This window comes from Aethalodelphis obliquidens, unplaced genomic scaffold (assembly GCF_003676395.1).
Source record: "Aethalodelphis obliquidens isolate GAN/ISIS:26980383/991018 unplaced genomic scaffold, ASM367639v1 scaffold36, whole genome shotgun sequence".
Lineage (NCBI taxonomy): Eukaryota > Metazoa > Chordata > Mammalia > Artiodactyla > Delphinidae > Aethalodelphis > Aethalodelphis obliquidens.
This window is the reverse complement of record NW_020837980.1, coordinates 7,588,804-7,611,443: the sequence shown is the minus strand read 5'-3', so window position 1 is coordinate 7,611,443 and position 22,640 is coordinate 7,588,804. Positions and strand designations below refer to the sequence as shown.

General features: G+C 41.4%; 1 long non-coding RNA gene across 2 annotated transcripts in view; it reads right to left on the bottom strand.

Annotated features, from left to right (window-relative positions):
- The window catches only part of LOC113632352 (uncharacterized), a 309,091-nt gene that overhangs the window by 6,257 nt on the left and 280,194 nt on the right, over window positions 1-22,640 (bottom strand). For both annotated transcript variants that reach the window (XR_003437769.1, XR_003437770.1), the window contains 2 exons: window positions 6,938-7,039; window positions 5,562-5,613 (listed from right to left, as the gene is read on the bottom strand). This is a non-coding gene — a long non-coding RNA (uncharacterized LOC113632352). The remainder of the gene's footprint in view (window positions 1-5,561; window positions 5,614-6,937; window positions 7,040-22,640) is intronic.

The window sequence follows — 22,640 nt, the reverse complement described above, 5'->3', positions numbered from 1 at the left end:
AGCTAGCAGTCAACCACAGCTCTTGTTTCTGCAATAGAAAGTAAGTTTCTGTTCTAGTTAAGAGCAGGGGTTTGGGAGGTAAAAAGGTCCTGGATTCAAATCTTAGCTCTGTCAGTTACTAAAGAGTGATCTCAACAAATTACTTAACCACTCCAAGGCATAGTTTCCTCACCTCTAGATTAGGTAATTATATTAACTCATAGGGTTATTGTGAAGTTTAAACGCCATGCATGTAAAGAATTTAGCAGAGACTATAGAAACTGCTCACATGACTCTACTATGATTCATCATTTCTCCATCTCATCTCTCTGGTTCTTTATATCCATGGTTTTCTTTGGCCTCCAGCTTTTTTTTTTTTTTTGCTTTTTTTTTTAACATCTTTATTGGAGTATAATTGCTTTACAATGGTGTGTTAGTTTCTGCTTTATAACAAAGTGAATCAGCTATACATATGCATATATCCCCATATCTCCTCCCTCTTGCCTCTCCCTCCCACCCTCCCTATCCCACCCCTCTAGGTGGTCACATATCACTGAGCTGATAGCCCTGTGCTATGTGGCTACTTCCCACTAGCTGTCTGTTTTACATTTGGTAGTGTATATATGTCCATGCCACTCTCTCACTTTGTCCCAGCTTACCCTTCCCCCTCCCCGTGTCCTCAAGTCCGTTCTCTAGGTCTGCGTCTTTATTCCTGTCCTGCCCTTAGGTTCATCAGAGCCATTTCTTTTTATTTTTTTAGATTCCATACATATGTGTTAGCATACAGTATTTGTTTTTCTCTTTCTGACTTACTTCACTCTGTATGACAGACTCTATGTCCATCCACCTCACTACAAATAACTCAATTTCCTTTCTTTTTATGGCTGAGTAATATTCCATTGTATATATGTGCCACATCTTCTTTATCCATTCATCTGTCGATGGACACTTAGGTTGCTTCCATGTCCTGGCTATTGTAAATAGAGCTGCAATGAACATTTTGGTACATGACTCTTTTTGAATTATGGTTTTCTCAGGGTATATGCCCAGTAGTGGGATTGCTGGGTCATATGGTAGTTCTACTTTTAGTTTTGTAAGGAACCTCCATACTGTTCTCCATAGTAGGCCTCCAGCTTTTGATACTGTTTCTGGTTCCCCATCATGTTTGACAATATGATTAGGCTCCCTCCTCTAGTATCAGGGGCATTGCAGGAAAGGCTGATCCAGTTCAAATGGCTTAAGCCTGAAGACAGTGTAATAAAGGGACTGTTTACAGAGATAGGGACTGGGTAGAGAAAACAAGGGATGGTGGATAACCAATGAATGAGAAATCATGATCACCTTTAAGTTTAAAGTAGAAGAGGGACTAAAAAACTAAAATAGAGCTACCATATGATCCAGCAATCCCACTCCTGGGCATATATCCAGAGAAATTTGAAAAGATACATGCACCCCAATATTCATTGCAGCACTATTTACAATAGCCAGGACATGGAAGCAACCTAAATGTCCATCGAAAGAGGAATGGATAAAGAAGATGTGGTACGTATATACAGTGGAATATTACTCAACCATTAAAAAGAATTAAATAATGCCATTTGCAGCAACATGGATGGACCTAGAGATTGTCATACTGAGTGAAGTAAGTCAGACAGAGAAAGACAAATATCATACGATATCACTTATATGTGGAATCTAAAAAAATGGTACAAATGAACTTATTTACAAAACAGAAATAGAGTCACAGATGTAGTAAACAATCTTATGGTTACTGGGTGGGGGGAAGAAGGGGGAGGGATAAATTGGGAGACTGGAATTGACATATACACACTACTATATAAAATAGATAACTAATAAGGACCTACTGTATAGCACAGGGAACTCTACCCAATACTCTGTAATGACCTGTATGGGAAAAGAATCTAAAAAAGAGTGGATATATGTATATGTATAACTGATTCACTTTTCTGTACAGCAGAAACTAACACTAACATCATAAATCAACTATACTCCAATAAAAATTAATTAAAAATAAAATAAAATATGTGGCACATCTTAAAAAAATTTTTTTTTTAATTTTTAAAAAAAGTAGAAGAGGGACAAAGGTGTCTGGAGACAAGTGGTCACTAGAGCTGTGGCCTGGGAGGAATGCAGGTACCCCTGAACAACAGTGAGGCAGGGAGGGAGCTGTGTGTGTGCAGGGGAATAATCCAACCTCTTTCCCTGCTTTCCCTCCAATGTCTTGCCAGTGCCTTCCATTGGCTGAACCCGGTTCGAAGCAAATCAATAAGAGAACCAGGTGATGCAGTCTACAGAGGCCAGTTTTCTGGGGCACAAGCAAGGCAAAGAAGACCAGAGAACAGATGGTGCACTGGGGCTGGGGCAAAATGTGTTGTTGCTTTCCAAATAAGGGGTAGAAGTGTTAGAAGGAACCAAAACATCTCAATGGAAGGTTACCACTGCCTCCACGACAGATGGAGGGAATGAAGCTCAGAGAGGTAGTGACTTGCCAATGTTATCAGCTAGAAGAAGGAACCAATTCAGAGCCCTAAATGGTGCCTCAGGCCTACTCCATTTCCCACTACACTGCGCGGCTCCACTCAGAGTGATGGCTGAAATGACCTTGGTCTCGTCCAAGCAGTTTCTGCCCTGAGATAAGCCAAGGGTATGAAATTATATCTTGTTTTTTACCCCTCCTTCAGTTCCCTACATTCTTGGTCTGAATCCATTCGTTGGGATTTTCCAAATAATCTTTCAGAGAGGGTTTCTTAAACATTAACTTTGAAAGTTATTGACATTAGGAAATTGGGTTCCCTCCTTTTTAGGGAGAGGGAAGGTTAGATTGAAGATATAAAGGTATCTGAAAGAAAGAGAGAGAAAGAAAAGCAAGAAAGAAAGAAAAAAGGAAGGAAGGAAGGAAGGAAGGAAGGAAGGAGGGGGGACTAACCAAATGCCTATCAACAACAGTAGAACGGAAAACTGTGGAATATCCACATAATGGAATATTATACAGGAAGGGAACTAAAACTGCATGCAAAGAAAGGAGTGAAATTCATAGATACAGTATTAATAGAAGGCAGTATTAATAGAACCCATTTGTAAGATTTCAAAAGCAGGCAAAAATAATCTATGGTGTTAGAAGATAGGATCGTGGTTATCTTAGGGGCTGGGAAATGGAAAGGGGTTTCTGTGTTGTTAATAATTTTCTGCGTTTTGTCTATTTGTTTGTTTTAGTTTATTTGTTTAATCTGGGTGGTGGTTGTACAGGTGTGGTCATTTTGTGAAAATTCATTGAACTGCCCGTTATGAATTGTGCCCTTTTCTTTATTTTTTAATTTGTTTTTTAACATCTTTTTTTTTATTAGTCATCATTTTATACACATCAGTGTATACATGTCAATCCCAATCGCCCAATTCAGCACACCACCGCCACCACCCGCCGCTGCTTTCCCCCCTTGGTGTCCATACATGTGCCTTTTTCTATATACACAGACATACAATTTCAGGTAGCCAGTTGCATTAGTCAGTTTTGGTGCAGTAAAAATCAATCTTCCAAAGTCTCTGTGGCTTTCCACACAGTTTTCTCTTTGTGCTATGCAGAATTCTAAGAAGGCCCCCATGGTCTCCATCCCTTGGTGTTACTCCTGTGATTGTGTTACCTTACATGGAAAAGGGATTTTGCAGATTGTGCTGGGCTCCCCGCCCTCCAGGTCCAGCCCCTGCGTGTTCCTCTGTCCTGACGCTGGCCCTTCCTGCCCAGCTCCTTCCCACACCATCCAGGGTCCCCAGGAGCACCACACCAGACCCCCTTACGGAGCTGGCAGCTGCACAGGCTCTGGCCCTGCTGGCTTCCTTGGGACCTCCTCTTTATGAATCAGCTGACTTGAAGATAAGGAGATTATCTGGGTGGAACTAACCTAATTCCATGAACCCTTTAAAAGCAGTGTCTTCTGGTCAGAGACTTGACAGGAGGGAGATTCAGAGTGCCATTACTGGCTTGAGGATGAAAGATGACACACTGAAAAGACCTGAGAACAGCCCCTAGGAACTGAGAGCAACCCCTGGCCCACAGCCAGCAAGAAAAGAGGACCTCAGTCCTACAACCACAAGGAAATAAGTTCTGTCAATGACCAGTGAGCTCGGAAGAGAACTCCAAACCCCAGTGAGGACAGCAGCTGACACCTTGATCTCAGCCCAGTGAGATGCTGAGCACGGTATCCGATAGCCCCATGACCACACATCTGACCTACAGAAACTGTGAGATGATACATTGTGGTTTTCAGGTGCTAAGTTTGTGGTAATTTGTTTGCAACAATAGAAAACGAACGCACATTTGTTCACATTTTGGCGGCTTTGTGCTGGCAGCTGCTGAGACCCTGCTCAGCTCTGCTCCACGAGTCTTCACATTCCGGGACCCATATTGAAGGAGCTTCCATATTTGGGACATTCATATGACAGAGGGAAAAGAGCAAGTGAGATCACAAAAGCCCATGATGCCTCTTAAAGTATGTAGTGTTCATCACATCTGCTCACACTCCAATGGCCAAAGCAGGCCACACAACCAGGACCAAAGGTGATGGGGCAGGATGTATAATCTTCTTACAGAAAAGGGGAGATTGAATAATATTAAAAAACAATGCCATCTATCACCATGGGCTGTTATAACTGTGGCCTAATTGGAAAGAGCAGAGTCTTTGGTGTCAGAAAGTCTTGAGTATGAATCTTGGGACCACCACCTTACTGGCTGTGTGACCACGGGGAAGTTAGGAAATTCCTCTGAGCCTTGGTCTCTTAAATGGTAAATACCTATCTTACAGGGTTGGTGTGAACGTTAAATGTACCAATATGATGCCTGGTAGACACTCTAATACGTGTTGATAAATATTAGCCTGAGACTCTTACCTCAGGGATTAACCAGAATGCAATTCTTCCAAAGGGAGAAGTCAGGGAAAGGAAGCCACATCTAAACACACCTCCTTTCCCCCATTTTCCTAATAAAACTAATGCAGAGTCCAAAATATATAATTCCTTTATACACTATATCTCTTTGAATGTTGTAGTAACAAATGGCTTAAAGGGAATATAACATTACTCTTCTGAATGGAATTGTTGAACGCAATCAATATCAGAGGTGGAATTACTTTATAATTACCTTTCTAAACTGATGATTCACTTTAACAGCTATTTTTTGCCTTATGAAAATGTTGTCATAAAGCCACAGTTATTACAGTTGGAAAACTGACAAATCAAACAGTCAATAATACTTTGTCCTCAGACCATTTAGACTTTCTTTTTAACTTGCCCAGGTAGTTTTAAACACTATCTCAGGTTTCTAGTTCACAATTATCTCTTTTAAAGTAACTATTGATATTATTAGTTGTTATTTTTTAAGCCCCAATCCATTATTTGGGGTTTTAACTTTTTTTAATCACATAAAAAATAACCATTTCTCTCTCTCTCTGTCTCTCTCTCTCTCTCCCTCTCTCTCTCTCTCTCTCTCTCTCACACACACACACACACACACACAGAGTTAGTACACTTTCTTCAGCAGAAGAAAAAAGTCACGTCTCGCAAAAACTTACCAGATGAAGACAACTGCAGTCAACATTTTGGTGTGTCTTCCAATTTTTCTTCCTGAATAGATAAATACATAGACTTTATGACTGTACACATGTACACATATATAGTATATGTTTGTATTTCTGTGTATTTACATATATTTCTTTCACAAAAATGGGGTTATATATTATATTCTATTTTTAACCTGCTTTTCCATGTAGTTATATTCATATATACCATTGCTTTAATGATTTTGTTTAATGATTTTTTAAAATTTATTTTTGGTTGTGTTGGGTCTTCATTGCTGCAAGCGGGCTTTCTCTAGTTGCTGCGAGCATTGTGGTGTGTGGGCTTCTCATTGCAGCTTTTGTAGCTCATTGTAGCTTCTCTTGTTGTGGAGCATGGGCTCTAGGCACGTGGGCTTCAGTAGTTGTAGCGCATGGGTTCAGTAGTTGTGGCTCACGGGCTTAGTTGCTCCGCGGCATGTGGGATCTTCCCGGACCAGGGATCGAACCCATGTCCCCTGCATTGGCAGGCGGATTCTTAACCACTGTGCCACCAGGGAAGTCCCAATGATTTTATATTTATTTTTCAACCAGTATCTTACTATTGAATATTTAGATTATTTGTTAATTTTCTATTATCTACTCTCTGAAACAGAGCTTCCACTAGCCCATATATATGAATTAGAGGAAGTCAGGGTGTAAGGCTTGCTGGCCAAGGAACCTGTCTGATTTCAGCCCTACTCACCACTCTGATCAGATCCCATATATGGCAGCTCTGCTCTTAAATTTCTAAATGTATACTGGAAATGTTAGAGAACAATAAACATAGAATCTCTCTCAGAATGGATGAGCCTTTTCTTGAAATTTCCAGCCATTCTGTATTATCAAGAGTTGCCATATGGTATGTAACAGTATCCACATCTTGGTTTATTACCTGCCCCTTCTATGACTTGTCTTTATTGACCTGTTAATTTCTCTGTGAAAGGGCATCAGAAGTGATTAAAATGCTAAGACTTTACAGGTCAGAGATGCATAGAGCACCCCCCCACCCCGCTTCCAGTGTCATCACAAAGGTGCTCATGATTAAAGCACTCAGGTGATGTCTCTTTTTATTTTGAAAACAAAAATGGAAAAAGAGAGCCTTGTGTTCTGATTCTTCTTTTGCTTCAGACCTAGAAAATGATTGCTCATAAAGTCCCCAAAAGAACTGGCAATAATGACTCTCGAGAGCCCTGAATGAAGCCATTGTTATAGAAACATGACTGCCTTTATGGGTGAAACAATTACATTTTTTTATACCACATGGAATTAAATGGAAGTCTCCATCTGCCTCTGTTAAGAGCTCCCTTTGGAGAGACTGGTAGCCAGTTAGCCAGAAGCCAGTGGACACTGACCTCTAGCCCAGACCCCTGGTCCCAGCCTTCCGTTGTCTCCTCCTGGGCTCCGACCGCAGCTCTTCTCATTCAAGTGCTATTGTTGGTGTCTTCAGAGAGAAGCTGTTAAAGGAAAGGGAAGTTTATTTGCAAGTGGGTAGGAAAATGTTCCAACAAAAGAATGAAATGATTAGCTTCCTTCTATATATCAGCACCAGCCCTGTTGCCACATCTTCAGGCTGTAGTGAGTGAGGAAAACAATGACATTCCTGATGCAAGGCAGAGTCACCTGCAGCCACTGACCAATCACAGGTAAGGCCACCCTCTTCTTTACCCTGGGAGAGGGTGGGAGGTGGGGAGACTGCAAATTTATCCTAGTATATTTCTCATCTTATTAAAATCTTTTAAAATGGGAATGATTCTTTTTTATATGTATATTTTTATTGGAGTATAGTTGATTTACAATGCTGTGTTAATTAATGCTGTACAGCAAAATGACTCAGTTATACACATATAGACATTCTTTTTTTATATTCTTTTCCATTATGGTTTATCACAGGAGATTGGATATAGTTCCCTGTGCTATACAGTAGGACCTGGTTGTTTATCCATTCTAAATGTAATAGTTTGCATCTACCAACCCCAAACTCCCAGTCCATCCCTCTCCCTCCTGCCCACCACTTGCCCACAAGTCTGTTCTCTATGTCTATGAGTCTGTTTCTGTTTTGTAGATAGGTTCGTTTGTGCCATATTTTAGATTTAAAATGGGAACCATTCTTGAATGGAGGGACTATGTAAAATGACAAGCCCTAAGGGGCCTAATTCTTTTTAACATGATATGATATGACCCTTTAAAAGTAGAAGGTTGAGAGATTTGTGGGGTTAGCTGATCATTAATTTTTCCTATGTGTGAGGTATAACTATCACTCAAGAAAGTCTAGAAAGCTTACCACCAGCCTATTGTGGTGAGCCTGAGGTCTGACAGGAATCTCAAGGCTCTGAGAGAAGGCTTCTTAACCTGATCTGTGCTGTATTATTTTGGAGGGGAGATCATGGGTTGCCCATTTCTTATAGACAATTTGACATTGTAGACAATTAGGAAATATGATCAGACAAATGGACTATTGGAAAAACGTGTACAGCAGAAGGATAAAAAGAGAACATCTGGGCATGCCCTTCGTTAGCTATAAGTTAGCCGATAGCTTTGTCCAAGAGATGGATGATGGGGCTTCAATAAAGGGATGAGGCTTCCTCATTTTTGCCTTGAGGAGAGACTTGAAGAAAGGGAGCTGGTGGGTTTGCTGAAGAGCTGGGAATGTCTGCATGAAAAACGGCTGCCACAAGTGAAGGAAAAAAGTGTTTATTTAAACAATGGAGGTAGTGGGATGTGGAGAGGGACAAGAGTTAGAGGAGTGAGAAGGGAGAAGAAAAGGCAGAAGACATAAGAAAGATTTGCATTTTGAGGTCTTTCACAAACTCCCTGGCTTCTTACCTTTCTATGTTGTCTCAGGTCTAACACTAAATAACACCGCCCTTAGGAAGCTTCCTGCTCCCAGCCTGAGTGAGATGCCCTCATCGGGGCTCTTGGAGCTCCCGGTGTCCCCTCTTATTTCAAAGGACTGCAATGGCCTAAGTTGGTTTATCTGAGTGTCCAGTGGACTCTGAGCCTCGTGAACTCAGTGATGTGCCCGCTTTGCTCCCTGCTGTGGTCTAGGCATGGGGAACGATGCCTGGTGCATAGTTATTGTTCAAAAAGTACGTTGGATGAATACATTGCAGGGGGGAGGGTGCAGAGATCATAAGCAGAGAGGAGAGGCTGGTTAGAGAGGAGCAGGTTCATGGGGATGGCTGGAGTCCACAGGTAGAGAACTGACACAGTCTGGGAACTTAGAGAAGCACCATAGAAGGAATGGGTGGGTAGCAAAAGATGGAGCTTCAGCGGTGAGCAGGCGTGATCGCTAAAGGGCCCTTTAAACCATGTGAGAGAGATTAGAATTAATGTCGAGGGCAGTGTGGAGACACATGAACAGGAGAGTTGGGAAGCCATGTGATTAAATTTGCATGCTTAGAAAGAGGAATTTTGCTGCAGCCTGTAGAACAGATTCGAGAGGGGCCAGCATGGAGGCAGGGAACCCGTTTAGAGACTGCTGCAGAAATCGATGGGAGATATCATCGTGGGTTGAACCATAACAGTGCAGAAAGGATGGAAAAAGTGGTGGAATTTAAGAAATATTTCAAAAGTAGAATTGACAACCTTGATATTGATTTGGGAATAAAGAAGAAAGAGAAGTCAAGACTGGTATCTTTGTTTCAGGCTTGAGTAACTGGATGATCAGTGGTACCATTCGCTAGGGAAAAAAAAAGAGAGAAAGGAGTATTTGTTTGCATTTTTGTAAATTCAGTCCCAGGCAGGTTGAAGTCGATGTGTATGTGGAATATTCGAGAGGCAGCTAGATAAGCGCATCTTGAGAGCTCAGGTGATGAATGGGGCTGGAGAATCAGAGCTGGTGGTCGTGGACATAGAGGTGGTAAGGAAAGCCATGGAAATTGATGAGGTTGCTTACAGGAGGGCATAGAGGGAGGAGACAAGAAGACTCAGGACTCTGAAGAACAGACACACTTTTTGTTTTTTGTTTTTTTTGGTGGTACGCGGGCCTCTCACTGTTGTGGCCTCTCCCGTTGCAGAGCACAGGCTCCGGACGTGCAGGCTCAGTGGCCGTGGCTCATAGGCCCAGCTGCTCTGCGGCATGTGGGATCTTCCCGGACCCGGGCACGAACCCGCATCCCCTGCATCGGCAGGCAGACTCTTAACCACTGCGCCACTAGGGAAGCCCCAGACACACTTTTTAAAAGGCAGGAGAAAGGAGCCTAAAAAGAACAATATGATGAAGTAGCCTGTGAGATAAAGAAGGGTCACAGAAGCTGAGGGGAAGATTTATTTCTAGTAGAAGGGGTCACAGAAGCTGAGGGGAAGATTTATTTCTAGTAGAAGAAGTGGTCTAAATATCAAAGTCTACAAGGAATTAGGTTGACAACGGAGGCACATCTATCAAATGTAGCACCAGGGCAGTAATTGGCAACCTTGATGCAAACAGCTTCAGTAATAAGTTTGGGGGCAGAAGCCGTATTACACTGGGTTGAGAAGTGAACAGGAAGTAACAACTTGAATACAGCGAGTGTGGACAAATATTTCAAGAAGTTTGACAGTAAAGGGGCAAGTATGCTTACAGTTTTCAAGACCCTTAATCATTCAACCTTTATAGGAAGAAATAATGGGCAACAGTGGCCTAAGGAAGAGCAAAGAGCAAAACAGATCCCCCAGAGCAAAAGAGATCACTCCAAAACCTTGAGGTGGTGGTCCCCCAGACAGAAAGTGGGGGAAAGTGAGTTTGCTGGGAAAGTTCCATTTTATTTTATTTTTTTTTAAATTTATTTATTTATTTTTGGCTGCGTTGGGTCTTCGTTGCTGCACGCGGGCTTTCCTTTCTCTAGTTGCCGCGAGCAGGGATTACTCTTTGTTGCGGTGCGCAGGCTTCTCACTGCGGTGGCTTCTCTTGTTGTGGAGCACGGGCTCTAGGCGCGGGGGTTTCAGTAGTTGTGGCTCGTGCGCTCTAGAGCACGGGTTCAGTAGTTGTGGTGCACAGGCTTAGTTGCTCTGCGGGATGTGGGATCTTCCCGGACGAGGCCTGAAACCGGTGTCCCCTGCATTGGCAGGCAGATTCTTAACCACTGCGCCACCAGGGAAGTCCCGGGAAAGTTCTATTTTAAACTCTGGTGTGTTGGATGGTGTTTTGCCATGGAAGATACACAACGGCAATGGGAAAGAGAAGAGTGGAACTGACAGAGGTGCCCTATCTGAGATGGACACTTACAGAGTTCTCTGCAGTAGTGGCAGCCGAGACAGCCCACAGGAGTAAGACTCCCAGGGAAAGAATGTGAATGAGAGGGACAAAAGATGGAGGACAGTCATGACAGCCGTCCATTGATATTTGTCACCTAGGAACTAGATATTTTTCCTGACTGGACAACTGGATAAGGAAAGTCAAGTCATCATTTCTATGCAGACTTTTTAACCTTTACTGAATTATCTTATGTATAAGGGAAATCTAAACTGCTTATTTCAAGACAAGTTAACCCTCCCCCACCTCCACCCCCAGACTATAATTGTGCAATACTCTTGACTTTACAACTTGAAGTGTATTCAGCAAAATGGATTCAGATGCTTTCAGCATTTTCTGTAATATGTAATTTCTATGAACAATATATTTCTCACCATCAAATACTATTTTCTATAATGAGTAAATTGATGAGGAATGCAAATATGAAGTTCACCCCAGCCTCTCTCAGGATGAATGCTGAAGGTGTCATGTGTTTGGGCAACAGCCAGGGTGTGAGTGATGAGGTTAAAGGACGTGGTGAAGTGCTGTGTTAAGAAGCCGAAGCTAAAAAGGGGGGTGGAAATCAGATCCCTGCAGGTCTTTAATATTCTGCTAAGTAATTTTAGCTTCATTATGTAGACAATGGAAAGGCATTGAGTTATTGTGAGTAGAGGAGTGAGAGGCTTAGATCTGAGTTTTAAGAAGGTAATGGTGGTAATTAGTAGGCTCCTAGAAATATTTGTTAACTGAATGGAGAAAATGATGACTGAAGACTAGGGGATCAGATAAAACGTGCTGTTACTATTCGGGAGACAATGGGAGATACGGTGGAAGGTCTCCCATTAAATGAAGTCAGGGACTGAATTTGATCAGTCATTTGCTTTAACAAGTAGGGAATTAAGAAAAGATATATACACTTTCCTCAGAGATTATATTTTTAACCTAAGACATATATGAGTACACTCATCCGGCAATTGTATAATAGAGTGCCAAGGCCCTTCCTCTGAGTATAAGTTTGCTAATTGGAATTGTATCATTTTTCTTACGTGAGTCACACTCATGTTTCCATTTCTCTAAATTGCAGCAAAGAGCAGAGTGCAGAATCTTAAAGACATGTTTACAAACTTTTCCCAATTATGTTTGGTTCACCTTTCTCATACTTATTTGAATTATAATATTTTCAGCCACTCAGTCTCACCAAGTCTTCCCAAAGAATTACAACTTAGTTTGCATAGGAACAGCTCTCTTTCACACTCAGGTTTCATTGGTTTACATAATATTTAATTAAATGCTGTAACATATTGAAAAGTACAACTGCATTGACTGGCTTGTGAACAAGATACAACTGTTTCTTGGTAAACATACAACTAAATTGATGGGAGTAGGAAAGTTTAGTGCAGCAGACAATCTCCTACTAGTCTCCAGTGATGAGTGTGAAAGAGGATCGGAAAGGGCTGTTAATGAGGGGATTTGGCTAATTGGGGATCTGCTAACAGAGCTTCCACTGTGATGATGTGAGCTAGAGCAACAGCAGTGGAAAAAGACAGGACAGGACAAACTGAAAAGACATCAAGACACCAGCTTTGGAAATAAACAGGCTTGAGTTCAAACTGTGACTTTATCACTTAGCTGTGAGCCCCAAAGTTTCTTTTTTCTTACATATAAAACAAGAATAATGCAGTGCAGTGAAAGATTGATTGGGAAAACGCAGCTAATGTACTTAGCAATGTGCCTGACACAAGTAAGGAATCAGTATGATATTATCAGCAGAATTTTATGTTGAATTGAGGAAAGTGAAGCCTCAGAGATGATTCCCTATGGTCTACCTTGCCTGAATAAAAGATAATAAGATTAAAAATGTAATACCACTAACTGAAATAGGAAACCAAGAGAAGAAATAAGAGAATTGAACATGTTTTCAGGCTGAGGGGAGGGAGCAGTAGCAAGAGAAATTTTTTTAAAAAATTAGAAATCAAGAGTGGTTTTCTCTGTTGTATGAAATTGTAGGTGGTTTTTGCATTCATCTTTGTTCCTTTCTGTATCTTCCAAATTTTCTACTTTGAGTGTATAAATACTGGACTCAGAGAAAAACACTATTTCCTTCAACATGAGATATGAGATTGGGGATAGTCTAAGAGACAATGTTCCAGAAAAAGTGGAATGGGGTGGTATGGGAACACAGGTGGAGAAAAAAAGCTTAGGAAGGGGACAGGGACATTTCTCCCACTGAGGAAAGAAAGAAAAGAGAACAAATGAAGGTTTAGAGAAGTTTTAAAGTGGACGTAAGAAAATTTGAGGAAAATCACATCATTTGGCCTCTACATTTTTTTTTTTTTTTGCAGTACACGGGACTGTCACCGCTGCGGCCCCTCCCACTGTGGAGCACAGGCCCCAGACGCGCAGGCCCAGCGGCCATGGCTCATGGGCCCAGCCGCTCAGCGGCGTGCGGGATCCTCCCGGACCGGGGCACGAACCCGTGTCCCCTGCATCGGCAGGCGGACTCTCAACCACTGCACCACCAGGGAAGCCCTGGCCTCTACATTTTTAAGTAAATTAAGAGGCAAGGTAGTTTGCTAAAACTGAGGAGGGAAGATAGAACTGGAAATATGGAAAGAGTAAAAATGGTTTTAAAACTCCATATGAGGAACAAAAAAAGATTTAATTTGAAATTAACACAAATCTTTCCAAAAAGCCAGGAGGCCCAGCTGAGGGTGAATAATACGCGTGAGTTGTGGAGCCAGAGGCCCAATTATCTCCGTTGCCACAGTTGACTGTGTGCGAACGGCGGCGGCAGTTCGAACTGGCCAGGCAGGTGTGGGAGAGTCACGGGTGCGGAAACCTGGGGGAACCCTCACTCCACCAAGCCTGTTCTTCTTCCTCATCTCTCGCAGGCAACTACCACCGTGCCCTCTGTTGCTTTTCACAGAAACCTTGGAATCATGCTAGATTCCTCTCTCTCTTTTATGAACCCCCATCTAAACAATCCCCAAGTTCTGCCCACTTTTTCTCCTAACACTTCTCCACCTTCACTGTCACCACAGTTGCCACTGTCATCCTCTTGCCCTAACTATTGCCTTGGCTTCTAACTGCTCTCCCACATCTGCTCCTGCCTCGCTCAGTTCCATTCTTTGCATTGTCTTTGTCTTTAAAAAAACACATCAGGTATTGTTTCACCCTTTTAAGACCCTTAAAAGGCTTCTGATTTCTCTTAGAATAAGGAGCAAAGTTCTCAATACAGCTCACCAGGTCATTATGATCCGGTCCCTGTGACATCCCAGACTCACCTGGCAGAGACCCTCCTCTAGCTCTCTATTCTCTGGGCACATGGACCTTCTCTTTGCTCCTCAAAAACATGGAGACAGTAAAGTGACCAATAGAGACAGAGATGGGGGCGGGCTCTCGTATAATCAGATGCTATGGATTTCATAAGGAAGAGAAAAATAAAGAAAATTAAATTACATTTTAAAATACCAAACGAAGACCGAGCACTGACCCAAAGGGTTTGAATAATTTAAACTAGTAAGAAAAACGGTGATGTTTACGTATTGATTGGCTTTCCCTTACACCCTCCACCCTGGCTACCCAGGGCTTAGGGACTTGTGGGGAAGTTCAGATCTGTTTTAGGGAATAAAACCCAGATGCTTCACAGACACCAGACCCTCCAAGACAATTGTCTCTGAGCACTTTCCTTGGACGTCCCAAAGGCATCTCAACACCAGCAACTCCCTCCTCCCCATCTACCCCCATCCATCTCCATAAGCCAACCAGGACAGCCGAGCAGAGCTGTCCTGGTTCCTCCCACACCTGAGCCTACTGACATGGCCCTGCAGTCCTCTCTCAGCCAGGCTCTCAGCTTGTCTGGATTTGGCATCTGTCCCCAGCCTAATTCCCTGTTCCAGTCCCCCCTCCCATCCATCCTCCTCTCAGATACTGGGCTGGTCCTTCTAAAATATCAACTTGCTCCCATCACTCTCATGATGAAAAAGAAAAAAGAAGAGGAAGTAGTAGAATGTAAGAAAAAAAATATGCTGACATTGACCCCAAGGAGTATGGAGGGAAAAAGGAATGACCTCTGTTTGAAAGTATTGTGATTCAAGTGGGCTTATCAGCAAAAAGCCAAATTTTAGTTGGTTGTACTCTTAGATTTTCATTCATTTAATCAGATAATATCATAAGTTTAATACTTCTCTAAATATCTGTAAAATGTCTGAGGCATTGAAGACGATGCATACTAGTTAGTACAAAAGGGCAGACTCTTTCTGAAATGAGCCACAAATTTCTGCAAAGCTTAAGTTATCTTCCACACAAAAATGTCAGAAAAAATTCTCAGGCCTTTTGTTTCATGAGAGTAGTATAACACTTAGGATGGTCACTGAAGAAAACAATCCCTTGGAAACTGGTTGAAACACATTTCCCCACTTGGTGGGCGACTCAACCCTTGTTCAGCAGGGCCACAGGGACAAGTTATTGCTGCCTCAAGACCACATTATACAAACCGGGTGATCAAAGTCCTCTTTTCTAGTGGGCAGAGGGCTTAAAAAACCATATCTCTCAAACAGCACGTTTGTTTAGCAAAGAGCCTTAGGTGCAGGGACCATGGGAAGCGAGCCTCTTTCTGACTTCTTTATGTAAATGCCAAAACACTTTCCAAACGTTATGAACTTGAACTGCTGTTTTTTGACAAGTGAACAGTGGTTTTCAGGCAGCTCCTCAAATTACAGTCCCAGACCTGGTAAATAAAGGCATTCAGGAGTTGTCTAGAATCTCAGGCTGCACATATCATTTGTCTAAGTAGATGATTGATATCCCAGCCTGAGCCTAAACTGGGTTCAGACATCCTGGATGTGTACAAAGGGATATCCTAAAGCGTCTTTTGGAGAACTCAGAACTGTCTTGTTTTTCAAATAAAAAAATTTAAATTGAAGTATAGTTGACATACAACATTATATTAGTTTCAAGTGCACAACGGAGTGATTTGACATATTTATACATTACAAATTGATCACAACAGTGTAAGTCCAGTAACTACCTTTCACCTTACAAAGTTATTACAGTATTATTGACTATATTCCCTATGCTTTACCTTATATCCCCATGACTTATTTATTTTATGACTGGAAGTTTGTACCTCTTAATCCTCCTCATGTATTTTGCCCAACCCCCATTCCCCTCCCCTCTGGTGATCACCAGTTTGTTCTCTGTATCTATGAGTCTGTTTCTACTTTGTTTTGTTTGTTTGCTTTGTTTCTTAGATTCTACATATAAGTGAAATCGTATGGTACTTATCTTTCTCTGACTTATTTCACTTAGCATAATACCGTCCAGGTCCACTCATGTTATCACGTTATCGCAAATGGCAAGATTTCATTCTTTTTATGGCTGAGTACTATTGCATTTTATAAATACATATTTTTCTTTATCCATTCATCCATCGATGGATACTTAGGTTGCTTCCATACCTTGGCTATGGTAAATAATGCTGCAGTGGACATAGGGGTGCATATATCTTTTCAAATTAGTATTTTCATTTTCTTTGGATAAATACCCAGTAGTAGAATTGCTGGATCATAGGGAAGTTCTATTTTTAATTTTTTGAGGATCCTCTATACTGTTTCCAGAAACATATCTGCAGTTAGAATATAGGAATGATTCTCAGTACAGTTTGGTAGCTGTCTTCTGCTCAGCGTCATGAATCATAACTGGATGAAGGAGGTGAAGGAGGGGGGTGGAGAGGGAGAGAGAGGCATTGGAAGCTTGATTTGGCTTTTAAGACACCACGACCCAGAGGGTAGTGGGGACATCCCCCCTCCCCTCACTCCAGACCTTCATGCAGCTTTAGCACCACAAGAGGACTTTAATGACATCACCCAGTGTGAGATGGACGACTGGGAGCCATCCGGAGCCACATGTGGCCAGAGGGGACTTGTCGGGAACTTCACAGTAGACTGTGAGCCATACTTGTTGTAGAGGGTCATTCTGCAGGGAGAGTAAAGTCTAAGATAATTCATAAATTTCTGGCCTGGGGACTTCCCTGGCGGTCCAGTGGGTAGGACTCCAGGCTCTCACTGCCAAGGGCCCGGGTTCAATCCCTGGTCGGGGAACAAAGATCCCACAAGCCACACGGCGCAGCCAAAAAAGAAAAAAGAGAGAGAGGCTTTAAGCATAACTTTCTGGCCTGGCCAACTGATAAGTGTTGGGTGGTGGTGCCACTTCCTGAAAGAGAGAACAAAAGAGAAGCCGATGATGGCCAGTTCAGTTTGGGAGATGTCAAGTTTGAGATGACTGAAATCTCCCAGGGAAGGTGTCAATAAGGCAGTTCAGAGCTTTAGAGAAATTCTTGGGTAGAGCTATACATTTAGTGCCATTGGTTTAGAGATGTCATTTGAAGTAATGGCTATTGAGGAGATGGTCCAGAGAAAGTACATGAGGAGAGCCCAAAAGACAGCAAAACCCTAACATTATCCATATTAAAAAGAGTAGCAAAAAGTGCGCTTAATAGAATAATAATTGAATAACAGGGTAAGCCCAGGGGTGTAGGAAGGAGATCTGGGAAAGTTGCTATCCAAAGAAATCCCACTTATAACTTAATCTACAGAGTCGTTTTTGGAAAATGATACCACTTCTTTGTTTCTAGATCTTCCCTTTCAGAGAAACTGACCATAGAGTATTAAATCTGAAATTGGACTTTCAAGTAAAAGAAATAATTGTTAGGACTGCTTTAAAGATATAAATCAGTGAGTAGTTAAGCCAGGAAATAATAAACAGTCATTAGCGGAAGCATAGCAATGTAAGTCCTAGAAACTTTTATTTCTTTTTAAAAATTGATTGTCCAGTAAGACACCAATAGCATATAGACCCACATTAATTGGTGCTTATAAAGTGATTAATCTCTTTATTTCCCCTCCAGTCATTTGAAATGTTCTATAAGATGCCCTACTGAAAAAAGGTAATATTTTAACAGGGACTTTACAAGGGCTTTCATTTTGCAAAGTTTTAGAGTGTGGTGGCACCCTTCTTGGCATCATAATTCAACACCAGCCTACTTCAAATCAGATGTTTATATGTAGGTTCAGAAGATATGCAGGACCATGAACTCCAAGACTGAAATTTCAGAATGTAACTCTTTCATTTTTTAACTGGAAAATAAACAGACCACTACCTTCTTTGTAAAAGAGGTCCTACGTGATAAATAATAAGGAGGACAGCTTTGCCAAGTCTCTCCCCCTTTTTTTACCATCTTTTCTAGAGAGTTTGTAGGTGACCAGTTGCAATGCATTTTGTAGTGAGAAGCTGTATTATTTCAAATATCCTCTGTAATCCTTTACAATAATTAAATGCTTATTCCTGCTATAGGTAAATAAGTCTATTCCACAGATTTCTGCCTGTAATCTAGAAGCTTATAGTGAGTGTCTTTTTTTGCTTCTGAAATTCTATACAGCTGACACATGTGCCATATTTAAACTCAGATTCTGCTATCTCTTCTCCTACTCCTGGTGAAATCATTATGCCCTCAGTTGATATTTCTCATTTTCCCTTTAATAAAACCACAGTGAATCTTTTTGTATGCCTCCTATATAACAAAACCCTCAAGAATCAAATAGGTTCAAATTTGTCATGATTTCAACATGGTGAACTTCATTTACAGTTGTTCTGGACATAACACACCTGGCTGGAATATACTTAGTCTGGATTCTACATTCATTTTAAATTCAATTTTAAATTGACAGAGGAATGGATAAAGATGTGGTACATGTATACAATGGAGTATCACTGAGCCATTAAAAAGAATGAAAAAATACCATTTGCAACAACATGGATAGACCTGGAGATGATCATACTAAGTGAAGTAAGTCAGACAGAGAAAGACAAATATCATATGATATCACCTATATGCGGCATCTTAAAAAAAATGATACAAATGAACTTATTTGCAAAACAGACTCACAGACTCACAGACTTAGAGAATGAACATTTCTTCTTTCTTTAAGAATAAAGCAACCACTTACATTTGCCCTGATGTGAGATGACTTGGAGCTCCTGCCCAAGTCCCACATTCTCCAAGCCTTTCTCTATGAGAAATCCTACCCAGAGTAAGCATCTGTTCTCCAGAAGATCTTAAAAGGGATGTTGAAGAGGGTAACGCATGCAAACACAGTATTAATGGGTGTTCCACATACATTTCTCACAAATTGAGTGGGTTGAAGACTACCGTGACTTCAAAGTTGGTTTCTCTGCTTAATTCCCAGAAGTTCCAAGTCATCCGTAATTGAATGAGCAGTCGCTGCACCTGACAATTAGTTGACCCTATTTCCTCTTTTCTTGTCTGCCACTGGCTGGTTATAATGATCATCCCATCTATAGGTTCAATCCTGCCCTACTCAGGCAGGAAGTATTTAAAAAGCCTGGGGCCCTTGATCTCTTCACAGTCATGAGAAGTTTGATATTAAATGTCTTGAAGGGATAGGTATAGTGGATTCACTTTGTTATAAAGCAGAAACTGGATTAGGAGCCAAGATGGCGGAGTAGAAGGACTTGCTCTCTCTCTCTTGCGAGAACACCAGAATCACAACTAGCTGCTGGACAATCATTGACAGGAAGACACTGGAACTCATCAAAAAAGTTACCCCAATTCCAAAGACGAAGGAGAAGCCACAATGAGATGGAAGGAGGGGCGAAATCACAGTAAAATCAAATCCCATAACTGCTGGGTTGGTGACTCACAGAAGGGAGAACACTTATACCACAGAAGTCCACACACTGGAGTGAAGGTTCTGAGACCCACATCAGGCTTCCCAACCTGGGGGTCTGGCAACGGAAGGAGGAATTCCTAGAGAATCAGACTTTGAAGGCTACTGAGATTTGATTGCAGGACTTTGACAGAACTGGGGAAAACAGAGACTCCACTCTTGGAGGGCACACACAAAGCAGTGTGCGCATCAGGACCCAGGGGAAGGAGCAGTGACCCCAGGGGAGACTGAACCAGACCTACCTGCTAGTGTTGGAGGGTCTCCTGCAGACATGGGGGGTTGCTGTGGCTCACCATGGGGGCAAGGACACTGGTAGCAGAAGTTCTGGGAAGTACTCCTTGGCGTGAGCCCTCCAAGAATCCACCATTAGCCCCACCAAAGAGCCCAGGTAGGTTCCAGTGTTGGGTTGCCTCAGGCGAAACAACCAACAGGGAGGGAACCAAGCCCCACCCATCAACAGTCAAGTGGATTAAAGATTTACTGAGGTCGGCCCACCAGAGCAACAGTCAGCTCTACCCACCACCACTCCCTTCCACCAGGAAACTTGCATAGGCCCCTTAGATAGCCTCATCCACCAGAGGGCAAACAGCAGAAGCAAGAAGAACTACAATCCTGCAGCCTGTGGAACAAAAACCACATTCACAGAAAGATAGACAAGATGAAAAGGCAGAGGGCTATGTACCAGATGAAGGAACAAGATAAAACCCCAGAAAAACAGTTAAATGAAGTGCAGATAGGCAACCATCCAGAAAAAGAATTCAGAATAATGATAGTGAAGATGATCCAGGACCTCGGAAAAAGGATGGAGAAAAGATTGAGAAGACGCAAGAAATGTTTAACATAAAGACCTAGAAGAATTAAAGAACAAACAAACAGAGATGAGCAATACAATAACTGAAATGAAAACTACACTAGAAGGAATCAATAGCAGAATAACTGAGGCAGAAGAACGGAGAAGTGACCTGGAAGACAGAATGCTGGAATTCACTGCTGTGGAAAAGAGTAAAGAAAAAAGAATGAAAAGAAATGAAGACAGCCTAAGAGACCTCTGGGACAACATCAAACGCAACAACATTTGCATTATACAGGTCCCAGAAGGAGAAGAGAGAGAGAGAAAGGACCCGAGAAAATATTTGAAGAGATTATAGTCGAAAACTTCCCTAACATGGGAAAGGAAGTAGCCACCCAAGTCCAGAAAGTGCAGAGAGTCCCATACAGGATAAACCTAAGGAGAAACACACCAAGACACATAGTAATTAAATTGGCAAAAATTAAAGACAAAGAAAAATTACTGAAAGCAGCAAGGGAAAAACGACAAATAACATACAAGGGAACTCCAATAAGGTTAACAGCTGATTTCTCAGCAGAAACTCTACAAGCCAGAAGGGAATGGCATGATATACTTAAAGTGATGAAAGGGAAGAACTTACAACCAAGATTACTCTACCCAGAAAGGATCTCATTCAGATTTGATGGAGAAATCAAAAGCTTTACAGACAAGCAAAAGCTAAGAGAATTCAGCACCACCAAACCAGGTCTACAACAAATGCTAAAAGAACTTCTCTAGTGGGAAACACAAGAGAAGGAAAGGACCTACAAAAAGAAACCCAAAACAATTAAGAAAATGATAATAGGAACATACATATCAATAATTACCTTAAACATCAATGGATTAAATGATCCAACCAAAATACACAGGCTTGCTGAATGAATACAAAAACAAGACCCATCTATATGCTGTCTACAAGAGACCCACTTCAGATCTAGGGACACATACAGACTGAAAGTGAGGGGATGGAAAAAGTATTCCATGCAAATGGAAATCAAAAGAAAGCTGGAGTAGCAATACTCATAACAGATAAAATAGACTTTAAAATAAAGAATGTTACAAGAGACAAGGAAGGACAGTCCACAATGATCAAGGGATCACTCTAAGAAGAAGATATAACAATTATAAATATATATGCATCCAACATAGGAGCACCTCAATATATAAGGCAACTGCTAACAGCTATAAAAGAGGAAATCGACAGTAACACAATAATAGTGGAGGACTTTAAAACCTCACTTACACCAATGGATCATCCAAAATGAAAATAAATAAGAAAACACAAGCTTTAAATGACACAATAGACCAGACAGATTTAGTTGATATTTATCGGACATTCCATCCAAAAACAGCAGAAGACACTTTCTTCTCAAGTAAGCATGGAACTTTCTCCACGATAGATCACATCTTGGGTCACAAATCAAGCCTCAGTAAATTTAAGAAAATTGAAATTATATCAAACAACTTTTCTGACCACAATGCTATGAGATTAGAAATGAATTACAGGGGAAAAACAGTAAAAAACACAAACACATGGAGGCTAAACAATACATTACTAAATAACCAAGAGATCACTGAAGAAATCAAAAAGGAAATAAAAAAATACCTAGAGACAAATGACAGTGAAAACACGATGATCCAAAACCTATGAGATACAGCAAAAGCAGTTCTAAGAGGGAAGTTTATAGCAATACAATCCTACCTCAAGAAACAAGAAACATCTCAAATAAACAATCTAAACTTACACCTAAAGGAACTACAGAAAGAAGAACAAACAAAACACAAAGTTAGTAGAAGGAAAGAAATCATAAAGGTCAGAGCAGAAATAAGTGAAATAGAAACAAAGAAAACAATAGCAAAGATCAATAAAACTAAAAGCTGGTTCTTGGAGAAGATAAACAAAGTTAATAAAACTTTAGCCAGACTCATGAAGAAACAGAGGAAGAGGACTCAAACCAATAAAATTAGAAATGAAAAAGAAGTTACAACAGACACCGCAGAAATATAAAGCATCCTAAGAGACTACTACAAGCAACTCTATGCCAATAAAATGGACAACCTGGAAGAAATGGTCAAATTCTTAGAAAGGTATAACCTTCCAAGATTGAACCAGGAAGAAATAGAAAATATGAACAGACCAATCACAAGTAATGAAATTGAAACTGTGATTAAAAATCTTCCAACAAGGGCTTCCCTGGTGACGTAGTGGTTGAGAGTCCACCTGCCGATGCAGGGGACGCGGGTTCGTGCCCTGGTCCGGGAGGAGCCTG